Below are 25,658 nucleotides of genomic sequence, written 5' to 3'. Positions count from 1 at the left end.
CTGGGTGTACATATGCTATTAAGTAGGTCTAATTACCATGTATAATTTCCATCACTTTTCAGCATTTTTTATACTCTTGTTGTGTTTCACCTTCACAACGCAGCACTAACCAGAAAGATAAATAGAGATAAATTCAAATTTTATATTGGAATAACCTTATTCTACAAAGCTGAGTAACTTTGCAGATTTTCTAATGTTCTAACATATACTGTGGGCTAATGTCTTAATGCATAACAAATTCTTTGAAGATGTCCAGCAAACAATTTGAAATAGTCCGAGATTTTGTACTGGTAATGGAAAATAATATACAAGAAATAGAGTGTAAGATGTCAAGTAACTTGGAGACTGTCGGTTGGAATACTTTTTGTTGGCAAAAAACATTATTTCGTATGCCAACAGAAAACGTGTGTGTGCCTGTGTTTGACAAGGTTGTTAAGAACAACATCAAAGTCTAAGTTCAAGTTTATTTCCCATGGGAAGGAAATACACCGAATTGTCACAGGAATGGAAAAGTTTATACTCAGAAGAATATTGTTACTTTTTATAGTAAATATTAAATTTTTCCTTGATTCGAATGTTTTTGTGTGATATATATATATATATATATATATATATATATATATATATATATATATATCACTAAATCTGAATAAATAAAACTAAACACCAGTTATAAATAATAATAAAATTGGCATACAACAGTGTCTGTACACTATTTTAATATTATAACGCCTAATTTTATACATTTTTTTGTTAATACCTGTTTAATATTTATGTCATGTGAATTATAATATATTTTATTAAATTATCAACAGCTTAAACTTAAACTAACTTTATAACGAATTGTTAATTATAACCATATTCTAAAACTACACTATGCTTGAACAACAATGTGTGTTAGCAATAGCCTTTTAAGTGTCAATGTAATTCCTGTTTATTTCAATTTATAAAGTTTAGTTGAATAGACATATTATTAATATTTTCATATTATTGGACTGTGTTGGCTAAATTGTCAGTAGGTATTGTGTTATGTAATGAAGAAATGAATAACTTGTTGGAAATTTAGGGTATTATAAAGCGTGGCAATTCAATGTTCATACGTGAAATAAATTTAAATGTAATAGATGAAGACACTGACGGTTGAAAAACTTAATAGCAGAGAACTTTTATAATAAATAAACCAAATCGAGTAAAAAATTATTAAAATAACTTGTATCGATCACATCTGCCTAAGATTACAATATGACGTAATTACTGATTTTTAATGGAAATACTAGAAAACAATATCAATGCACATGATAGGCGACTCTTTTAGAATAATATTATTCTTTGTATATAATAATTAGTTTTTTTATAAACGCTCTTTGTGATTTTATTTCATTCTTAATTTTAAACGAAAATTCATAAAACGTTCTACTCCATCTACAAGACTTAAATTAACGTCAGTGAAAATTGCGACTTAATTTTGTTTATACATTTTATAATAAAACCGTACACCTGAAACGAATACAACAACATACCAAACCGTATTATGTGACCGTGTAACCGTGTTATTATGTGAGGACTTTATAGTCCTAATTTCGCCTCTAATAAAGTCATTTTTTATTTTCATTTCATTTTTTATTACAGAAACAAATACATCAACGTTCTTCAATCTGTTCAATAAAACAAATACAAAAAAAACCTAAACCGTACAACTGAAGCAACCACAAAAACATATTTAACACATGACAGTAACCATTTTAGAGGAATCGATTAGAACATAAGACAATGTTTGTAAATATGAGACACGATACGTTTTATAGTTAAATTTTTTATGTAGTTTGATTTAAAAATTAAGATTTGTTTAATTAACTTCAATATGTGAGCACGTTTGCAACAGTAACATCTAGTGAATGTGTACATTGTACAACCCTATTAAATATCTTTGTTACACATCTCAGGTGCAGTGTAAGAGACAACAGAGTTAATGACATTAACACAGCACTCTCGTTGTGCCTCGAGCCGGTTTTGTTTACCTCAGTTACTTGTATTCTCGTTCAAAATTACAATGTTGTTTGTTTCTGTGTGAAATGGAACATATTTTGCTTGAATAATATAATTACATAGATAGTTAAGTAGAAGTTGACAATGTACGAGTTGTGAAATAATAACAGTCATTATTAGATTATTGTTTTAGTTAAAAATAAGGGGTTCGAAGGTAAAAAAATCTCAGTGTAGATTTTTATTTCAGCAAAAGAGTCTTAGCTTCATTTCACTAACACTTGCATTATTCAAATAGTTGCATTTAAAACGTTATACACTTCAGTTGGAAGAGATAAACAAAAATAGAAGAGTTTTCCAAATGATTGATACAAAATAACTATCATAATTGTTTGCCTACAGCAGTACATGCTGTACCCCTACTGTATAAATAAGTTTAAAATTTCACATATTTCGCAAAATCTTCACCTACTTAAAAATGTACTTAGCATCGGCAGACAAAGACGAATACCTTATTCGAAAATCAGCAACATATTAGAATAATATAGTCAATTAAATATATTTTTTTATAAGATTTTGGAATATATTGGTAGAATAATTTATCATGAGCCAAATTAAAGGTGCATTGAAGGAAACAGGATTTTCAGAACATTTGGCATCGTTCAGTGAAAGAAAATTCAGTAATACCACGTTTCGAGATCTGCAATCTGATCTCTTCAGGTAAATAACTAACCTAATACATAATTATAAACTAGGTAGAAATAAACTAATCATACCTAAGCGTTGTGGCACGCCTAAGACAGGAATCACAACCACCATGTATTGTGTTAACTTAACTAACTCTTAACTGTTAACTGTTAAATTAAATTATGCACTTAATATTATACACAACACTAATCATTGAAACTTAACTACATAATACAGGTCACCATACGCCTACATTCGTCTACCAACCACCAACGACTGACTAGAGGCCAATAGCAAATGGTAATCGTCACGGCAAAAATAAACAATATAGCGGAAGTAAAAGGGAAGGGGGTCAGGAACAGGCCTTATTATTATTTTATACTATATGAACTTGTTAAAATCATATTGTGACTCCGCATTGGTTTATTAAAAATATATGATCCGTTTGAAAATTGTTGTTTTCATTATAGTTCATTTTTTTTGAATTGGCAACCAAAGCGGCCTATTGTCGACTGAGTGGTGACTGATTAGTTGGTCTGCTAATTTAATGCATGTTACCTATATTAATTTCCTTTTGAAGAAATGTGGTTCCTGATGTATTATTTTGGCTTCATCCCAATTCATACGATGGTCTTTTGACCAACAATGGTGTGCAATTTTTGACTTTTCTATGAGACCCATTCTCATGTTTTCTTTGTGCTCTTTTATCCTTCAATTTAATGGTAATTTTGTCTCGTCTATGTATTCCTTATTGCAAATACATTTTATACTGTAAACACAGGTAAAGTCCATCTTAAAAAATAAAATAAAAACTAAGAAAAGGTGTATTATTATACTATATTGGAGTTACCTCTACACACTTTTGTGTCAGCTCAATGCTCATCTTCCTCAGTCTATAGATGACTTTAAAAACTTAAAAAGCTAATCTCTTTTTTCCCTTTGACAATTTTATGAATGTGCAGTTTCTGATATAAATAAAATCAACACTCAAGTATATCATTTGTCTAAGTAGTCATAATACATTATGAACTGTACGAACTTGTAATTCTTTCATTATTTCTTTCACCGCGTGTGTTATTTTGCTTATCCGGAGCTCCTTAGTAAAGATAGTGAAGTTTCTGTACGTAAATATGGTTTTAAAACGTGTTGTGATATTCCAATCAGCAAATTTACATGTATAGCTGCTGGAAACTGTCCAAACATTTAAGGACGGAAAGCGATCATTGGATTATGTTATAAAAGTGTAATTCTCTTAATAGTGAAACATAAAGGTAGCTGAGTTCAGATGAAGACCTTTTTCCGCAAACAGTTTCAATTCTTTTTCCAGTGAAAATTTGTATATAGATGTATCAAAAAATATTAGTTCCACTAAACCGCTGAAAAAGTGTTTTCACCAGTCACCGGTATTCCAAGATCAACAAGTTATCCAGTATATATTGTTGTAGAGAACTATCCAGAGGATCCATACCAGTTAGCTACATCAATACCGTCTGGTCTCAATCATCTTGGAATTTCCACCTTTACCATGTTTTCTGTACCAGTCTAATGCTGATACACTTAAGCATTAGGAGGTATAATACTGTGAGGTACGTCATTGTGCGAGGACTGGAAACTGCCATTTTTACATGTTTGATGTATTAGTTCGACTGCGAATTCACTTGATTATTGGGAGGTATAATACTATAGAGAAACTCACTGTACTAGGAGTGAAAACTTCCACCTGCACTATTTACACTGTACTAGTTTCGTTTCGGGTGCACTTGGAAATTTTGAGGTTTAATACGGTGGGGAACGTCACCGTGCTAAAACTGGAGAATGCCACTAGCACCACGTTTGCTATACCAGTTGGGATGCGGGTGAACTTCATCATTAGGAGTTATAAAACTGTGAAGAAAGTCACTGTGGTAGGATTGGAAACTGCTAACTGTCATATCCACCATCTATTCTGTACCGGTTGGATGCGGATGCACTTGGACATTTGGAGATATAATACTGTGGAGAAATTTACTGTGCTAGATATGGATACTTGGAACTGTCACATACACCATGTTTTCTGTACCAGTTTGGATGTGGATGCACTTGATTACTAGGAGGTATATTACTGAAGAGAATATCGCTATGCTAGGACTGAAAACTTGGAACAATTGTTCTATAATTGCTGTACCAGTTCGGCTGTGGGTGTACGTAGGGTATACTATGAGGTATATTTTTTCTATAATTTTGGCATTATTTTTCACACATTATAAATTGTCATGAGTGAACAGATAATCCTGGCGATAAGGTGGAAATCATTAAAAATTAATGTTTGCAGCTAATAAATTATATTTATACTACAGTAAACGTATTTTGACTTCATGTCACATCAAGAATAAAATATGTATTATGGTAACGGCGGTTGTACAGTTAACGGATAATATTATATTCCGTGACAAGTCGTGTGACAGCATGTCAGCGATAACAGTGTCACAGTGAACAACACATTTTACGCGGTAATTCATTCAGTGTCACACGTCGTGATGAAAATCTTGCTTGTTTTCATACATATGTATATAAATATAAATTTATTTTTATTAAACCCATCAGCAAAGTAAATAAGGTTAGAAATTAACATTCTGTGCGAGGAATAAAGAAACCCGTATGTCCATGTGGCCACACTAATTTGACTATTTATCTATTTAAAACTATAATTACATTTTACCTTCTCTAAAATGTCAAAAATTATTTTTCATTTTTATATTTTCTCCTGCCTATTTTAGAGACAATTTTATTTTATATCTTTTGATTTACATTCTTTTATTTGGAAAATGTCTACTTAACCATCTTGTTTTAACCATATTTTTATTTCTTTACTTATTTAATTCCATTAAGCTGTCAGTAGTCAGCCATTAAATATGATGTTTATATATGCAGTATGTTAACACTCGAAGTACTAAAAGTCTTTTATAATAAATTTTCAAACAATTTCTTCTTTGGTAGTTTCGATTTCACCTCCCTCTATATTCCATTCCAGAATTGTTCTAACCAGGATTTTCAGCTCTTCAAAGATATCAGGATTCATCAAAAGACCAGAAACGTATTGTGCTCTTCTCAAGCATCTTATCGTGGACTTGTTTACGTTCCTATTAGCCATGCTTAACGTTTCGAAAATTAGCTCACAATATAAGACAAAAATGTTATGGACATGGGTAATGCTTAATCTGTGGTCTAGACTCAAATCAAATTCATTCATTACGGTAAAAACAAATTACTGCATGAAGTAGGCCACTAAAGGCCACTTAGTTTAATTAACATATTGGTAGAAACTGACATGAAACGTTTTCCATTTAATAAGTTTTCAGGTATCCCAGGAATAAATAGTTCAAACTGTTTTAAAGACGTTTCTATCTATAGACCATGTTCACCATGTTAACCTTGTGGCTGGTATTGTATTGATGACTAAATGAATTTTTTTTGCAAAAGGATAAAGATTATACATGAAGAAACTTAAAACAAAATTTTATTGTAGAAGTTTGGGAGAGTTAGGAGATTTAGTTACTAAATAAATGTTTACATTAAGTACCACGACAGCTCCAGACATAACGATAACATTTCTCTTTTGGAGTCTCAATCCTAAGTTCACTAGACGATCCCCAGAATCCAATAGCATAGACAACCTACTGTACACATAATGATTATTCCTCTAAACATAGGCAATAGTACTAGAAAAGTGATTGTAATTAAAGGCAGCTTTGTGCATACAATAGGATAGTGTTCAGACCATGTAAGTTTATCATCAAAAATAAGGCCGTTAACTGGGGCAGACCTGATGGGCTGGTAATATTTACGATAAATCAACGGCGATAATCAATCGATGAGGGATCGTGATTTTAGATTTGAGTTTACTCAAGCGAAAGCTATTAGTCTCAAGTCGTCTTTGAGCCAATATGTTATCCATTCATAGTTATTTGTCGGCTGTTAATATTAGGGCAGGATGAAAAGTTTGCCTTTTCTTCGTTAATGTACTTTTATCTTCCTTTTTGATAGGTATGTGGAAGAAGTAAAAGAGAAACAGTGTTTAAGCCATTCATATCTTTCTACTTTTCCCAAAGGTCAGAATGGTTGACACAGCTGAAACCTGTAGACTAATTACAGTGTGTTTATACTGACTCAGCAACCCACTTAAAGCTCAAAAAACGACGTCTTTGAAATTATTGACATGGCTAGAAATCGAATGTGATTTTTACTGAAGTCTGAATTGCAGTCTAGAGATAATTAAATTTAAAGTTTCGTTCAACTCATCCCAGAAAATAAGGTTTTAAAGAAGGAAAGAAACTTGTCACAAAATACTCGTAAAATAAGTCCAAAATAATAATGTGGGAAGACGATATGTGTGCCGAATGAACAAAACACATGGGGTAGAGATATCTAAAATAATAATTTCATACAATACGGTGATGTAAATATTCATCACTTTTGGACACCAATATTTTTAGTAAAAGTTGTTAAAATTAATGTGATTTAACTTATTACATATTTCTGCACTGTCACGTGTCTTCAAAGTGATGCATCGTAGAAACGTTATACTATAATAAAATATAACTAATATTAAATATACTTTACCATTTCTAGTTCTCAATATAAAGCCTAAACTATATAAAAAATAGACAATCTATAATTGGTGCTGAAACTGATTTGCCTCAATATTCCTTTTTTTAAACTTTGCTCATTTTACACATATGGCATTGTTTAACTTTGGCCTTGACTTGCTCTATCAAAACGGGTGCTAATATTTCTTACTTAATTTCCTTTGAGTTCTTGTTGTACTCCTTTGTTTGTTTTGAACGTTAGTAGATATTTCTAAAAATATCAGACATAATTTGTATTATTTTTAACGGTAGAGCGATTATCAGTTTTTCAATATCCTCTAATCGACTATTTTCCAAGTCCTTAAAAACTAATGGCAAATTATTTATTGGCGAACTTTGATTATACTTATTACTGTTCTTACTTTCAGTTTATAGTTTATAATTTATATTAGACTGTAGTTCACATTTACGTCCTGTTTTCCATACAATGCTTCGATTTATTTCAACGAATGTTATTTTTCGAACCTTGATATGAAAATCGAAGTTTTCCTCAACCACTCTGAAGTACTCTAAGTAATAGTGATTTGAAAAATTCCAACTTCCGCACTTCATCCTGTTCGTTGATACAGGATCTAATTTTCATATTGCAAAAAATGTAAAGTTTTGTCTTAATAATAAGTTTCAAATTTTAACACATTGATGGCTAAAGCTTAAGTAGGTCATTCCTGGTGATTTACTTGATAAATTACAGTATTATGTGCCATCCTGTTGAAAGTTAATTTGCTGTAATCGTGTATTTCGAGTACATCTAAACGTTGATTAACACATCCAAATCCATTGCCTTCTACAAAAAAACTTAATTTTTCAACACAACATGCCATACATTAACAGAGTTCGCGTTTTTTTCTAAGTGGCGTGGGAATATAGTTCATCTGGAAAAATTATGAATCACTTTTATCAACTTTTTTCGACGCATTAAAAGAGAAATTTAAATATTTCATATGACCCATTATGATTTAATTCCTGCAGTAGACATAATTTATATAGTTTTGTTTTCAATACTGTATGTAAAACTTGTAGATGCTTTTGGAATACCTAATTCAAGACATCAGTAACTAACTGACATACTTCTAAGGTATCCTGGTTTATGATTTTCTTAGTAGTTGGATAATTTTGTACTGACCATTTATATGGTTTGTCAATTACTTCTCCTTAATAACCGGTCCAATATCCTCAAACTATTTGAACAAATGACTGGTCTCTCCCGTATTCAGTCGAGATTATAGTTGAACTGGAAATTATTCACTTTATTCGCGGTTTAGTAACGAACACTATCACACTCTAAAAACTCTTCAGGAACAATATAAATACTGAATTTCAAGTGAGGCCTATTAAGTGGAATATGCAGGTAATATTTAAATAAAAATTAATATATATGGTTTTTTTCGGAATTGAGTGTGTCAAGGATACAAAATAAAATATTACAAAAGATTCCTATCGTCTTCATTTAATTAATGAAATCCCACCACTAATTCAGGATATCCTGCAATGTTGCATAATCTGTTTACATGAAATATTCCTATTTCATATCCCGGAAATTTATTTCAATGAAAACTGTTATTTTAGAGGATCATTTCTCAATTTGCATTAAATTTTAAATGCATTGTAAACACATTGTTTACGTATAGTATATTTATCTCAATATGATTTCCCAGAAGTTAATTATGATTTTAGGCAAACTTCATTGAAAAACGCTTATTGCAATTATTCTGATAAAAGAATTACCAGATATTATTCCATTGTTGATAGTAATGGAACCCATATTCCAAAGAGTATCATAATAATCCGAAATGGTTTACAAATATTATTTGTCAGTAAAGATTTTTTAAACAATCTCCATTTCTATTCGTGCAAAAATTATTGTATAGATTACTTCCACGAATTAAATTATTGGTTTTTTAATAACAACTTTTACTGCTGAACATATTTCAATAACTCAATAACTAACAAGATTTGAATACGGTGGATGTTAAAAACTTAAAAATGGAATTGTTACATATTATGTTGTTAGAAATTTCATATCAAATATGAAAAGTATTTAAGAATTTTCAGGCTTTAAAAACACATCGGTATTATATGTATCTGTATGATATTAAGTCAGGTCCTTAGAAACTATCGAATACACTTTGAGAAGTGTAAAATAACAATGCAGAAATACAAGCTTATACATAAATGTACAATAACATTGAATCATTGCAAGTAAATATGTTTAGAAGCAAATTTTGTCACTAATTTCAACCAATACAAGCCCATGTTCTACATCTTTACATTACTACGCTTATATATATATATATAAATATATATATATATATATATATCCTCTAATGTTTTACCCTGATTGGTAATGGTTAGAAACACCCAAGAAATAAAAACTTAGATAAAAACATATAATCACAGACCTCTTTATTTATTTACAATGTATTAAATATCAAATTGTTTTTGTTATCTTTTAATAAAATTAATGTAACCCGCAATAAATTTACAAAACTATGCAAGAGTCTTCAAAACCTTTACATATTAATTGTCATTTATATGTATTATCCCAAGCATATTTATTAAAAAACTTGTTATTTTTATTAAACTTAACACTTACTACTATATATTTTATCTTCAGGTAAAACTGTAATTTTTGTCCTAGATTAATTGTCGTTTGAATTAATAGTTTTACTATCGTAATAGACAGATATAAATTAAATAGACATTTTCCTTTATTAAAACGTTTTTTAGACGACCAAATGAGATTTTTTTATTATTTTATTGTCTATGCTTGCTTCAAATATTGCCTTTATTAAATTTTATACATTGTTAATTTTGTAGTTGTTATTCGATCTAGGTGGAATAAACGCTCTGGAATTTTTATTGGGGTTTAATTCTGCGATCATATGAATATGCCAACAATTTTCATCATCAAACAATCAATGTTTTATAAATTAAACACCTAAACATTACTGAATCGTCTGTTCTATAATTAATTAAAGGTTACAGTCCTATCAAATTGTTTGTCGGAGAGGATTTATAATTACTTTTTTAACAAAAGTGGTTAGACGGAAGGCATAGTGTTCAATTATGTGTAGCTCCTTTTTAATGAGTTTATTCAAGTCTTGTTCATGGTAAAAATTTTTACTAAATTTTAAAAAAATGAAAGGAGGAAATTGCATAAAATTTGTGGCGGTCATAATGAAAGAAACATAGTTAATATTAAAGTAGTAGATAAGATGTCTAATTTTGAAATGAATGGAATTAATGTACATCATACAATTAAACATTGTAATTTCAAAAGTATTGAATTTATTATTTTAATAACAAAATTTGTTTAGCTGTATGTTTAATATTAAATTTCTTTGCTAATTTAGTTCTAAAAGCAACAAAATACATCACTTTTAAAAGTTTATCTGAGAGCTTAAGTAACGTTTTCAATTAATCTTTTCTAGTTATCAGCTAATGTACGAGTATATCGAGAAACTACACTTGAGGTTGAAAACTGTTAACGTTAATGTGTTATTACACAAACCTAATTCAGTCATAGACAGAGTTTAACTGCAGTGGATACGTAACTTCGCCAATTAATAATAAGGAATAAGAATAAGGAAAGTCTTCAAATAACCTGATATAATTATTACCTCGAGATCCAAGTGAATAAAAGATCTACAGTAGTTTTGATGTAAGTTCTTAACAATACTGACTGCCTGATCACTGTAAAGTTGTGAAAAAACTAACTTTTAGAGCTAAGATTATCGAAGAGAGTTTTCGTTTAGTTTCATTTACATAAAACATATTTGCCATTTGTCTAGGCAGAGAAGAATTATCATTTGAGTGTTATATTTAAGTTTAATAGTAACACGTTCTATAAATAATAATTTAAAACGGTTTTTTAAGACGTTCTGTCCATTTACAGAGATAGTTTTGAAGGACACATTTGCATCAATTTCCTACGATATTATAATTAAAGAATGTTTAGTTTAATATACAGAAACTTTGATAAATATTCTAGATTTTAAATCGTAAAAAAATTTATAATAATTGGTGACCATAACTTGACACGTTACATTTCCTACAGTTAATGATGAAATACTGCATATATTACACTTAGTAATACAGAATAGTAACTTTGTCAGGCAAATATATGTCAATGACTTCATGAGTAAACGTAAGAAAAATTTGAAGAAATGAATGGCGTAAACTAGCTTCAAATTGCATAGACCTTACTTGCGTAAACGAGATTAAACATAGCCTATATGCAACTTACCGGCCAAAACGATAATTAATTTAGGTAGATCCAACAGGTTTATACAAGATTTAAAGTAGGTAGAAACGTATAATATAACGTCTATAAATGGAAACTAAATACATTTTTGTGGTAAAATACTTTAGTTTAATTATAAGAAATTGCATAATTTAAAATAACTATTTAAAATAGAAATATAAAATAGTTCTGTGAAGGATACCAATGTTTTTTTGCAATACGATACTTATTAAAACAAGGTAGGCTGTATAAGTCATATTTTTATCACTAGATGAAACGTAAATATCATTGATGAATAATACAAATGAATTAACTCGAGAGCATCAACTGTTTATGTCAAAGTAATGATGGTGATATTGGCAATATAACGAAATGATGACACCATGACAAATTTGGGGCAGTAAATAGTAATAATCTGCTTCCAACAGTTAAACACATCAGAAGTGTCAATCTTAGTGTCACAGATACGATATATATTGAATTTCTTTACATTGTTAAACGTAATGGGTTTTTATTTAATTGTAATACAAAATTAACTTATTAATTTGAGTTTTCAGTAGTAAAATGTGCACGCCAATTTCAAATGGTTTTAAAGAATTGCCTTAGAACAGAAATTGAAAACAGACATGTGTTCTTAAATTGTTTTGTTTGTAAGTCAGATGGGAATACAAAACTGAGGAAATGAAACATAGCTGATATGTACTCACCAGGGATATACATTTTATAACGTGAGTTGAGCACAAAGCTGTCAGCTGCTCACAGCTCAGTAAATTTTGCTTTTTATTTGTTGTTAGGGATATAGCTAACTGCGACAAGCATGCTTACGGTAAAGTTTGAGCATTTGGATGCATACAGCTGTCAGCCGCCCACGGTTCAGTCAAAGTTGCTTGTTATTTGTTGTTAGGGATATAGCTAACTGCGACAAGCATGCTTACGGTAAATTTTGAGCATTTTGGATGCATACAGCTGTCAGCCGCCCACGGTTCAGTCAAAGTTGCTTGTTATTTGTTGTCAGAGGAGCTGGTAGTTTTATAGGCATTTTTATTTTTTGGTTTTTATATTTATTCAAAACTTGGCCTTGCTGTTAAAAGAAATCTCTGTATTAAACTAAAAATGTTATACTTCTAAATAGTTAATTGATTGATTTATTTTGATTTTTAGTAATTCATTAGAAACTCAACTACTTAAGGGATTCTGAATAGGATTCAGAGGTGGTGTTTTTCAATTGAAGTGTCTGTTTCACTTTCCTGTTCAAGACAATCTCACAGACTATTACATCATAAGCTAAAATTAGACCATCGTAGGTAATATCTCTGAATTTTGGATTTGGATTATAATTAAAACAATGATTGAAAATGATACAAAAGTATATAATGCTTCTTCAAAACGTGCCTGTTATCAGTGAAACTACTAAGAAGAGAAAGAATTACGTTAAAGAATTACTTGGGCAAAATAAAATATGAAAAGAGTAAACAATTTTTAATAACATATATATCGTATAATTATGATTCTGTGTTTGCCTGTAAACCCACTCAATATTCCATTTATGATCAAATTTTCGATTACATGAAATGTGTGTTTGTTGACAAGCCAGTGAAGTACGAAAACCTGAGGCTTATACTGACATCCAATCACAATCGTGCTTTGAATTTTGAACACAAAAGTCCCTGCCGTCTCTTCAAGTGGAACGGGTTTAAGTATTTGTGATTACTATTATATTATTCAGTCATATTCTACCGTTTAGAATCAACTAGAACGATTTTTTTCTTACGGATTGCAATGCAACAATTTTAAATATTTGTTTGTAAATTTTCTAAAACTATTTTTACTCTTGTAATTACAAATGCTGAACCATAACATTTACATGTATACACCAGATTAAAAAATCAATACTTTTTTCAAAACTTATGAGATAGAGCGTCAAAACGTGGTAGAAACTGGACAATAATTAAAAATATAATTTAACATGTATCCAGTTTCCAGCTCCTTCGTTAGAGGTGTAACCCACTAAGAGTCAGAAAAAAGTTTTAAATGCAAGTATTATAGTTGTGCGCATCAAATTAAATGTGTTTATTATTAGAGCTATGCCGCAAACCTGACCTCAAAGGTTTGAGACTGAGTCAGAAATGGCAGCTGTTCAAAGGTGGGTTTGAATCTACATTATTAGGTTAACGTAACCAAGGTCATGATAGTTTGATTAATGTATCCACAAGAAAAACTAGAGCGCTTTATTACTCCTGAATCCCATTACAATGACATAATCTAGGGATAAAATAACAGTGATTCACGGGTAAGTAATTTATTATTTACATTTTCTAATCAAAATATGCTATTTTAAAACACTATTCTTCTTCAACTTGTGGGTCCGTACCCCAGAGGAAATAGCGGGTCGCTGGATATGTGTAATTATAATTGTTGTCCAGTAATACTGTACCAAGTTTTTAAGCTATAACTTAAATGGTTCCAAAAATATTAAACCGTCCCGTAGCTTTTCGGGACACCTTACACAATACGTAATGCATATGTGTTTATTGGTCCTACGCATATTATCATTGTTTATTGTTCATTGAGTATTATCCTTTCACACAAAACTATGAGTACCTGTATTCTCAAATTAAATATTTCGAATATTTTTACTAGATCTAATGCATTTATATAACACGATTAATATAAGAAGGCAACTTTTTGGTTGCTAGATCAGCGGAGAGAACTATTAGACAAAAATAACCTGAGGATACACGTAAAATCCAAAAAAATAAGTATTAAAAAATGTTTTAAACTCACAAAAGCCAAAACGGTATAATAATAAGCAAAATTTTATTCACACGTGAGAGTTGAGCGTGAGTTAGTACTTCATTCTATATCCTTCTCAATAAATATATGACATTCAGTGGAATATGTTCAGGCACTCCCTACTAGGCGCTCGATAGTGAACCGCACCCAGATGTTTCCAGAGGCCATTTAGTAGTCGATGGCCGATAACTGGACAGTTTACTCTCAGAATGGCGCTATATCTTCCCTATACTCGAGCAGTTTCACATTTACCATAACTTAAAGGAAACTGCTAAAGTAGCCAAGAATAATAAACTCGACATTTCTTTGTCACAAGAGTTTAAGTGTCACTAGGGAAAACCCTGCCAACCATACTAGCTTTCCCTACTTTGTTACGTCAAATTTGTAAGACACAAATTATTTTTGAGCATTTTTTTTAACATATATTCGTATTTATAATAACTTTAAACTTTATATCATGTTAAATTCCTAAATCGCAGAGCAGCAATTAATTCGTGGACTAAAACATTCTTAATAATTATAGAGTATTTATATTTAGGTATTGTATTTAATAATTTTACTTCTTAAATAGTGCAAAAGTTACTAGTGATATTAAACAACTAGTGATATAATATTAACAAACAGCCCTCTGACAAATTATACTCCTACACATATTTTCGTGCTAATTTTAGTAATGCAACTTTTTATTTTGTGTTTTAAAAGCGTGTAAATATTTTTCGAAAACACTCAAAAATAACAGCGCGAAAGTATTAAACCTCCATCTTACCTAACGTTTGTGTTCTTACGTTGCGAAAATCAAGCCTTAAAACCCACAGTATTGTTTAATTATATCTTATAGAATGTGGGTGCAGTGTTTTTTGTTGATTTCTATGTCTTTGTGTGATGGCGGTTTAAATCAGTTCCACATAAGAGTAATTATTTAATTTTATGAAAAAATTTCAGTGAATTTTCATTCTTTGAATGATTTAAATGTGCTAAAAAATGTGTTTTATAAGGTTTTTTTCATATAGCATTATTTTTGCAACGACCGTTTGTTTTTACAAAAACTTCAGTTAATGATTGAATAAGCACAGAAGTAACCACTAAAATGGGTTTATGAAGATCTTATTCGTACAGCGTTTTTTAAAAAGCGTATATTAAATACAAAAATAAATACTATGTCTCAGTAATTTCATGTTTTAAGACTATTTATAAACTAATGAATCTACAGAAATTTCAATAAAATCTAAGTTTTTAAACGATTTTTACTTGATTTATTTTTACTTTTAAAATTAAATTTATGATTTGTTTACATAAGAATATTTTTTCAGTGATAACACAATTGAGAATAACGTTTTCTTAGACTAATCTTTCGTATTCAATAAACAATTGTGAATGCATTATTTAAAAATCACTGTGTCTATGCGCATGAATGACCTGTAGTAAAGCCCGTAAGTAATAGGAAAGTTAAACTGTTAGTGAAAATAGAGTCCTTTGAGATCAGCACAGTTCTAAAATAAAAAAGATACACAACGAGTCTATGCAAACAGACGCTTAATTGTAAAATGTTATCCAAAAAACCAACACATTGTTTAATGAAAACGAGGTTAGATCCTCAATATAACCACTAACAGGTCATATCAAAGTCGTAGAGGCATCAAAGAAAATGATCTGAAAATAATAAATATTTGTATTTAAGCGAAACTTGTGTACCATCGTAATTTTTATATCCAGTTAGACGAAGAATCTAAGTTTGATAAAATTTACTCTCTAAAGGTTTCATTATTTAACATAAAACATGTGTCTGCGTTGTAAAAATACACATAACGTAGCTATGGATGGAAGGGTTGATTCAAGGTTGATGAGTTTAGCTGCATGTCACCTTCTGCTGAGTGTTTCGTCTGAAACCTTACACGTTCTAAAACGGTGTAGGGCACTTGTTGTGCACCTAATAAGAAAAAAACAACACCTCTACACCTGTTTACAGAGGATGGCAAGGGTTTTGGTAACTAGAAAAAAGCTCTCTTGTGTCCTGTTATCTCTAATTTCGAACATTTGCAAGGAGTTTTGTTGTAAGCGTATTCGTCACCGACTTATTTTATCTCTTTTTATGTCCATACATAGACTCCAGATTCTATGAGTTATGGCTTTGACAGTGTTAGAGCTGAGATGCTGCAATGGAGGTGAAATAGAGCTGACCTCAGCTTTGGCGTTGTAAAAGTGATTTACAGCTCCGTACAGAAAACTCGTTGTCTAAAGAACTCACCAATTTTAATTATCTTCTCTTTGGTAAACCGCCAGACACATTGATGGGTTAGTTTACAGTATATTAAAGTTTTAATTTTGACTATGATGTAATTGAAATTAAAAATAAGATTATTGAATAGTTTCATAAAAATAAAAAAATGGTTGATTGGGTTCTATATTTAATCCAGTACAGTAATAAAAATCATTACAAATATTGTATATTCTAAATAAAGAAACATTTAATTTTTTTCATATACTGCATATGTTTATATGATAATAAAACCAAAATTAATTGCTATATGTAATTATAGAAAGTGTCTCTTTTTATGAGCCCTTAGGTATTGATTCACTCACATACTATTAATTAAAGTGAAACGATTAAGAGTATTATTGTGAACTATAATTAATTAAATTTTATAACAATGTTATCAAGGAGCATTATCTAGCAAGCCCCGCAAAGCTGTAGGCTTTGAGGTATTGGCAAGTTAATAACCCCGACCAGGTCAATATTGACTTATACAGTGAGATCATTACCGCTGAGTCTACACTGATTTCTTGATTATTGGTTATAGGTTCACAAAACCTCAGATGGTTCTATCTGGTGACAGTTATAATTTGAGGAGTTAGAACATTAATAACCCTGTCCTGATGATTGTTGACTAAGTACAGGCATATCATTACAGTGCGTCCACACTGATTTCTTCATTATTGGTTATGGGTTCACAAACCTCAGATGGTTCTGTCAGGTGACAGTTATAAGTTGAGGAGTCAGAACATTAATAGCCCTGTCCTGATTAATGTTAACTAAGTACAGGCACATCATTACAGTGCGTCCACACTTAATTGTTGATTATTTACTAATTTTATCTTATCTTGGGCAGACTAATAGGTGTTAAACAAACAGTGAAATGTTTCTCGATAGTTCTGTACAATTTGGGCTGGTAAATAGAACACGGTATGCAGTGTCGTTAAAATTAGTAACAGCAAAACTATGAATAAACTTAAACATGCAGCATACTCTCACTTTTTTCATATGTCAAAACTAAGTACATTTAAGAAGAAGGTTTTCTTAGTCTACATGAACGCAAATAATTTCCTACAAATTAAGTTAAAAGCACCCTTTAATAATGTACAGTGGATCCTACCTTTTAAACGTGCTAAAATATAAAACTATTGGCTCTGTGGTAAAAAATAAAAATGTCTACTCTCATAATTAATCATTAACTCGGAATGTACTGAGTTACTTACGAACTGTTAAATTAAATTTGCCGATTCAGTTGAGATTTCCCTACCATCTGCCTGTCTGGTGTAAGTGTTCCACTATTATTATTATATTCTTGGTATACATTTTTATAAATTTTTGATTGCTTGATTACTCAATTTGTGGATCTTTTCTTAAGCCCTTATCTTAGTAAAATGCAGAATTACAACATAAAAAATGTAGTTTTCTACCCTTTTCGCCGCTTTTTTCTAGATTTCTTGTTTGTATAAAGTCTCTTTTCTTATTGGTAAAAGTGCTTAAATTAATTAAGGAATTCTTACCGTCTCGCAGTTTTCATTTAGTAAGTTTAACTAAGTAAATCGTAGGTCATAAACACAATTTCCTTATTTTGTTATACCTTGTACTCAAGCAAAAAAAATTAAGCATGGAAAACATTTTAAATAAGGAATATACGTGATTATAACAATAACTTTAAGCAGACGAACGTAAATGTCAGAAACACATTACTCGAAATTACCTGCCGTATTAAATTACCTATAACGTGCCTGCATACATCATCGTAATATACCCACTAATGGAAACATGCAATTAATTACAGTTAATTACAGTCTCTCGTACTGGTATTGTTCTGTTAATGATTTTACTGATGTAAATAATTTAGTAACTTTAACTCAAACGCAAGTACTTCAGATAGCAAGATGTGTCAATGTTATTCTAAAAGAAATTGCTACTAGTATTTAAAGAATAATATAATTGTTCACATGTCAAAATCGAATTCAGCCCTTATCTTTCCTTAAGGGACAAGAATATTACATAAGCGTACAATAAGAGTAGCCTAGTATTGGACAAGCTAATACAATATATAATATCAAAGTTCTAATTTTTACTACATTTGTAGGCAATTTAATATGTGATCTGTAATATTTAGGTCAATATTACCTAAGTCAATATTTAGGTGTGATATTGGATTCTGAATTAAATTGGAAAAAATATATATTTCATCGATTAAAACAAAGTTAATAAATATTCTTAGGATCTTTTACTTTTTTAAGAAGGATGTGTAAAAAATGGCCTAATGAGAACACTTTATTTTTCTTTGGTTCACATTCGAATAAGTTATGGTATAGAGTGCTGGGGTGGAACTTACATAACCAATTTAAAACCACTCATAACAATTCAGAAGTATTTTGTAAGAATAGTAGCTAAAGGAAATAAATATGACTCCTCTTGGCCAATATTTAGATCATTAAAGGTATTACCAATAAGAAATATGTCTGTTTATAAAGTTATGAAGGTTTTTTTTAACAGAAGTAGGAATAGTCATGATTGTTATAATGCATATAAAGGAAAATTAAGAAATTGTGATAATGTAGCTGTACCTAGACCATCAAAAACCTTTTTCACCAATCAGGCTTTGCCTTGGAGGTTTCATTTTCTAAAAACAACCAACAAAAATAATGTTTATTGTATTTTCCTTTTAATTAACTGGTAAGTGTAAAATTAATTGGTCAGCCTGAGCAAATCATTTTTGTTTTTTTATATGCTATGTTATGTTTTTTATATATGCTATGTAATGTTTACCTTATTTTGAATTATTGTATTACTGTTGGATTTATTGTAATTATTTGTTGTTATTTGGAAATAAATTTATTAATAATTAATTTACCTAAATAGGTCAGCTGCACTAAAGTTCGAAAAAGATATATATTCACATTGGAATTATCTGACATGTTCTTTGCTCATTAGTTATAAATTTTCTCATAATTATTAACCCTTACTTTGCATGTAACTGCTACTATAGCTAAAAGACCTATATATTTTGTTTCTTGTAAAGTCGTTACTCATTAAGTATATGTGAATATATTGTTTAATAATTTTAGAAGTATTTTAGCTAACAAAATTAATTATAATTTTTAATTATTTAGGTTATGTTACGCTTGAACACAACAATTCACAAACTTTCTCTTGGTTATTTTATGTAAAAACACCAACTAATATTATTACAGTAGAGGTTGATAATGTTGAACTACATAAACCCACTTTTATAACTAAAGTGTATGTAGTTTCAGGTACCAATTAAACTGAAAATAGCCAATTGTTAAAGTAACCATAAGTGAAAAAGCTCGATTCACAGAATACTCGTAAGTAAAAGAATAAATGATTTATTTCCATCAGCATCATACAACAGAAATTACAAATGCAAAACCTGGAAATTGACTGGCCACGTAACTAGTAGTGTGGCCAGTTTTTATAAGGCAAAGATAAAAATACATTAATATTTTTTTTCAGTCTAGCACATAAAGTTTAAATATTCAAGAAAACACTCTCTGCAATGTTTATGATTTAAAACTTTAAAATAGACTACTTAAATATTGTAATAACTATTTAATATCTAGAACTTTGAAAAGGTTTTCCAAATGTGCGTTAACATCAATGTATGACATATATTGTCTGCTATGGAAATAATTAAACTATATTAACTAATTAACTGATTAAAAAATTCCACATCTTGTTTAGTCATTAGCCAAATTTTCAACAGTGAACAAAATTCCCTAAGTCTAATGCTCTGTCTTATATAATAAGGGACTTGATTAAAATATTTAGGTGCAAGGTAACTATAGGAATGCCTAAAAATGGATTTGTTTACTTTTATTAGTCTAACATTACCTGCAGAACAGCTCCTAGTATTATAGTGATATATTAAATTATTTTCTTTATTGCCATTTCTCCTGTAGAACAGACTTAAAACTTTAAACACGAAAATATGAAGGAAAGGTAGTATATTTAACGTTTGGTATAATGGAAAGGAGGTTTCCCTTTTCTGCTTTTTTAAAATAATACTTAAAAAATAATTTTGAGAGATACGTAATTTATTGATCAGAGTTTTAAATGTGCCTCCAAAGCAGAAGATACCACATTGTATACGTGAGTGAATTAAAGCAAAATACAACGATCTTAACAATGAAGTTTCGCAGAAATTTCTTTAAAAATAAAAGTTCGAATAGATGATTTTATTTTCCTGTGTTGAGATAATATATGTTCGTCCCATTTAAGTTTGTTATCAAAAATAATTCCCAAATATTTAATGCTCTTTACACATTGGATTGTTCCACAGTTACAAACAAGTAAATCACAGTTAGTGGAATGGAACTTTATCTTAAAAGGTAAATCGCCACCACTTGGATCAAAAAGTATCGATTTCGTTTTATTAACATTTACTTGCATTTTATTAAAATTACACTAATCCCTTAATAATTTTAAATCATTACTTATGTAATTATCTAACAGTGTTAATTGCTTATCATAAGTCAATCAGAAACTAGTCCCGCTGACACACTCCAGTTGCTGCTTTATTCCGGATCTCCTGATCGTGTCGCGAATTACACCTCGCCGGTTTTCGTATATTTCTTAATTTTATTGATTCAATATTATTTGCTATGGCCTAAACTGTGGGTCAGATGTTTTAAGTCCTTATGCAGATGGTATATTAAGAGATATTAAGTTTGACTATGTAATTAATTTAATTGATGAATCTTTAATATAACAATTTTACTTTTTATGTCTCTTTTATTTTTAAGCAATGTCTCGTGACTACTAAAAATCAAAGTTTTCAGTTTTAAAAATCTATAAAGATTTAAAATGGTTGGAATATGTTACACTTATAATAACACATATTGAAACAGTTGAGGGATCTAACAAATTAACTACATCTAAATGTGATATGTATTATATTTAAATCAGTAAACAGAGTGGGTACAATGAATGTGACTACTGCTGGTTTTGTAAAACTGACTGATGCGTCGCGCTGTCGCTACCTTATTGTTACTATGTAACGAATAACATTTAGTTTTGAGCCTGTAAAATGAATGGTAAAATTGTTTGTAAAATATAGGTTAATTAACAGGAGCTGATGAGGTAAATTAAAAATTTATCACATGTATAAGCCGATGAAAGCGAAATCATTAGTATAGAGCATAAACTGTGCTGAGCAATCGAGAGTTAAACTGTTCCATCTAAGCTTTTCCAGTAAGTGATCAAAACCGTAATCCACAGTAACTACTCTATTAATAGAACTGATCTGCATTTACCTTCTCTACTTATACGCAGATTACAAGACAACCTGTTTTACCTTTACTTATTAGATATTATCAGACTAGCAGTTACCCGTAGCTTTACTCGCAATTATTAAAGAGATCAATAAAGGGACATTACTCTATACAGATTAATAATAACTAAGAATAAATTTTTTTGTGGGCAGCGAAGTGTGATCAATATCCTTCTCAACGCTTACAATATTTAATGCCAGTATTTAGTCATTTCAGTGTAGAGTTAAGAGGCTTTTAACCGCAGCGATACTATAAAGTTACAGATATTAAAAGACTTATCTTTGCCGTTCTTATGTCATGACTATAACTTTCTCCACAACAAGAGGTAATAGTGTTTTTATTTATCATATAATTAAACTGTAACCAAATTAAAGGACTGCTTTCAAAAATGTATTATCATATTCAGTTTTTTTAGTTTTGATATACGATAAACTCAATATGACCTTGTACCGTATGACGATAACACATGGGGGTGGTGACTTCTGAGGTCGTAGTAATAAAATACTAGAAAAACAAAGTTTACTTATAAGTTCAGTTTAATTACGAAAACTTAAAAGCACCACTTTTAGGTGGTAAAGGAAAAGTTAGGTAATGCCACGTTGCTGCCAATTAGAATATAATAACTAAAAGTATATCTTCTAGGTGGGCCTAAAATATCCAATGTTCTATTGAATTACGCGTACGACGTTTTTACTTTACAAAACAATAATATTTCACTTCCCTTCACAAAAGGTAGACAGACTCACAACCCGGGTATCGGCGTCTTGGCACGAGACATTGAAGCTGTAGTCTAAGAACGGTTATTTCTAGGAGAGGAGTAGAAGTTGGGAAGTGGTAGCCATCTATTCAAACAACACGTGAGATACATCAGCTACGTAAACTCGCGGACAAAGCGCGCGAGGTCTGATCGGTTACGTAGTTGGGCTGCTACAAAGGGTTAGAAGAAAAAATTCATACGCGTGCCAATTAGGTAGTTACTCCGCCCAATAATTTAGTTCCGGAACATTGGATGTAAAATAATATTATATTATACTGGCTGATTAGGTTGCGAAATTTACATTGTATGAAATTTAATTAACTAATTTACGGTACAACCTTTTGGAAAAAGGTTTTCCAACATTGCGCCACAAAAAATTGCTATTTTTTAGTTTTGGATCTTATTTACAAAAGTCTAGTTTAACTCTGATTGCATATATAAACTTATTTTGTTTTATTTATGTTTTTATATTTCGTATCATAAGCGTTGGTCGTTAAAGTGTTAAAGTTTAAATATGGCAAATTTCCAGCATTCCTTTTTACGGACCGGATATTGGCCATACCGTAGGCTAGTTTATAATGAGGCGAAGGTTAAATTAGTTTTAATGTTCTGAAGAATTGCTGCATATCCATCCATATTTAGAAAGGAAATTATAGGTATAGTAGTAATTGGTTTATATTACCACTCGACATATAATGAAACCTTTTTAAGATTTATCTGTCTGAATGTGTGCCTCTCAGTCTGCAGCTGACTGCATAACTATCTCACTCGATATGCAGCAGCAAATATACCAAAGTTTCCCTGTTATTCAATCGGATCTATAAATAGTAAAAATTCCATATTTCTCTTCTGTTTTCACAATAATGTATAATAGAGTATTTTTTATTGCATATCAGAGGTCCAAACCAATATTCAAATATTGTTATTCAAACCTAAAGGAACAAAGCCTTATTGATAAATTTTCTAAATTTTCCTGACATTGGTGCAATTTAACCATTGTGCATTAAACTAATTGGTCGTAAATTAAACTTCAAGTTAAAGTTGTTTCATTAGCTGAACGTCGGGCTTGAGAAACTTGTGCGAAAACTGAAATGATCGTATATAGACTTGACGTTTTGCAAAAGTGAGTTCAATGACCGTGCTTGGTACTCCCTGGGATTTGACTGAGCCTTAAAGAACATTTCTGATTTTCCCTTATAGGTAATTATAATAAATCTGAAATAAACTGAGTATAACCATTTAAATTTAACGTGTAACATATTAAAACGTCTAGTGTATACATTAAAAAAATAAAAATTAATATAATGGAAAGCCAACGTTGGAAAGATCTTATTTCTACGTACTTTTAGTTCCCGTCTTAGCTCCCCGAAAACTGAAGGCAATAATTTGACATAGAAATCAATTTTAAAAGTACTAATTAATAATACAGTAGTATTAATAATGTCCACTTAAGGTTTGTAAACATTTCGCTTGAATCGTTCAATTATTGTTGACTACTACGCCTTATAAACATGCAATATAAATTGTTATACAGCGTAATGATATGTTGATAAGATTAAACAACTAATAAAACTGAAACTATGATTATCATCTTAACAGTTTCAATAAATTAAGTGAAACACGTAGATACTTAATAAGAACATGGCATATAGATCAATCAAGATATTTGAAACTTTAGTTAAAAAATATTTTAAATCACTTTTATCGTATAATCAACATTGCTCTTTTGCCTGGCAACTTTATTATTAAATTTTGCAAACTACGGCACTAGAAACCATGAATTATAGACGCGGGCATCCCACATGGAGGTACACGTAGAGTGAGAGGGTGTCACCAAAAATACAGTGTAAGGGAAAACCACACATATAGTGGGAGGATGTCACCACACATACAGTGTGAGGAGTAATCACACATAGAGTGTGAGGAGTAACGACACATATAGTGGGAGGGTGTCACCACACATAGAGTGAGAGGGTGTTAACGCGGATAGAGTGAGAGGATGTCACCACACTTGGAAAAAGTGAGAAATAAATCGGCCTATGCCTAAAGCAATGGAAATTCATTAAAACTCCAACTTTTTAATGTCAAGCACCACATACCGAACACTTCACACAAAACCACTTCAAACCGCTCACCAGCCTCGCACTGGGGACCAGCAGAGCTGAGTTTGAACAGTGTTCCACGGGGATTAATAAAATATATAAAATAACGTAACTTTAAGCTACATTTCATATAATTTGAACACTATTATACGAACGTCAGCAGCATCTTATACGTTTCTCAATTTACGAAATTTAGTTTAGTTTCAAAAAAGGAAACATTTTTTTAAAATACTGCATTTAATTTAATTCACCTTTATAGCATCATTTATCAAAAATTTAATAAGAAACTCCTATCTCGAGGCACTATTAGCATTTATAACTTTTGTGATAAACGTCAAATTAATTTTTGAAATTCAAATAAGTAGTAAAATCTTTGCGTAAACTACCAAACACATAGGTTTAACAAAACATTATATAATTTCAACTGATTCTATTTATAAATATATTAGTTCGTAATGTTACAAAACATTTGTAGAAATCTGAACAAATTACAAATATTTACTTTTTAATCTAAGTAACAATATTCAAACAATATTAAAGACTTACGTGATAGTTATATTATACATAAATGATGAAATCCAAATGAACATTCCAAATCTACCTTTTATCTATATAGTAATATTCTTATTTGGATAATCCCTCTGGGATACGCCCCACTGGTTTTAAAGTAGCGAAATTCTGTCTTGGTCGCTAAAGTTACAACGTATTAATAGAATACGCATGTCAAATGTAATCTACTGTTCAGTTTAAACATGTTTTGTGTCAGCTGTATCGTTTTACCATGGTTTAATTTTTTATATTTATAGCGTGTAAATTCACTGAAAATACCTTAACACCTTACCTACCTTAGAAAATGTAATAAAATATAAAATGAATAGAGTTTTGACTCCATGAGTAAGAGTGAAGACTCCCTT

This window comes from Homalodisca vitripennis, chromosome 6 (assembly GCF_021130785.1).
Source record: "Homalodisca vitripennis isolate AUS2020 chromosome 6, UT_GWSS_2.1, whole genome shotgun sequence".
NCBI lineage: Eukaryota > Metazoa > Arthropoda > Insecta > Hemiptera > Cicadellidae > Homalodisca > Homalodisca vitripennis.
Note: the sequence above shows the minus strand (reverse complement) of the source record.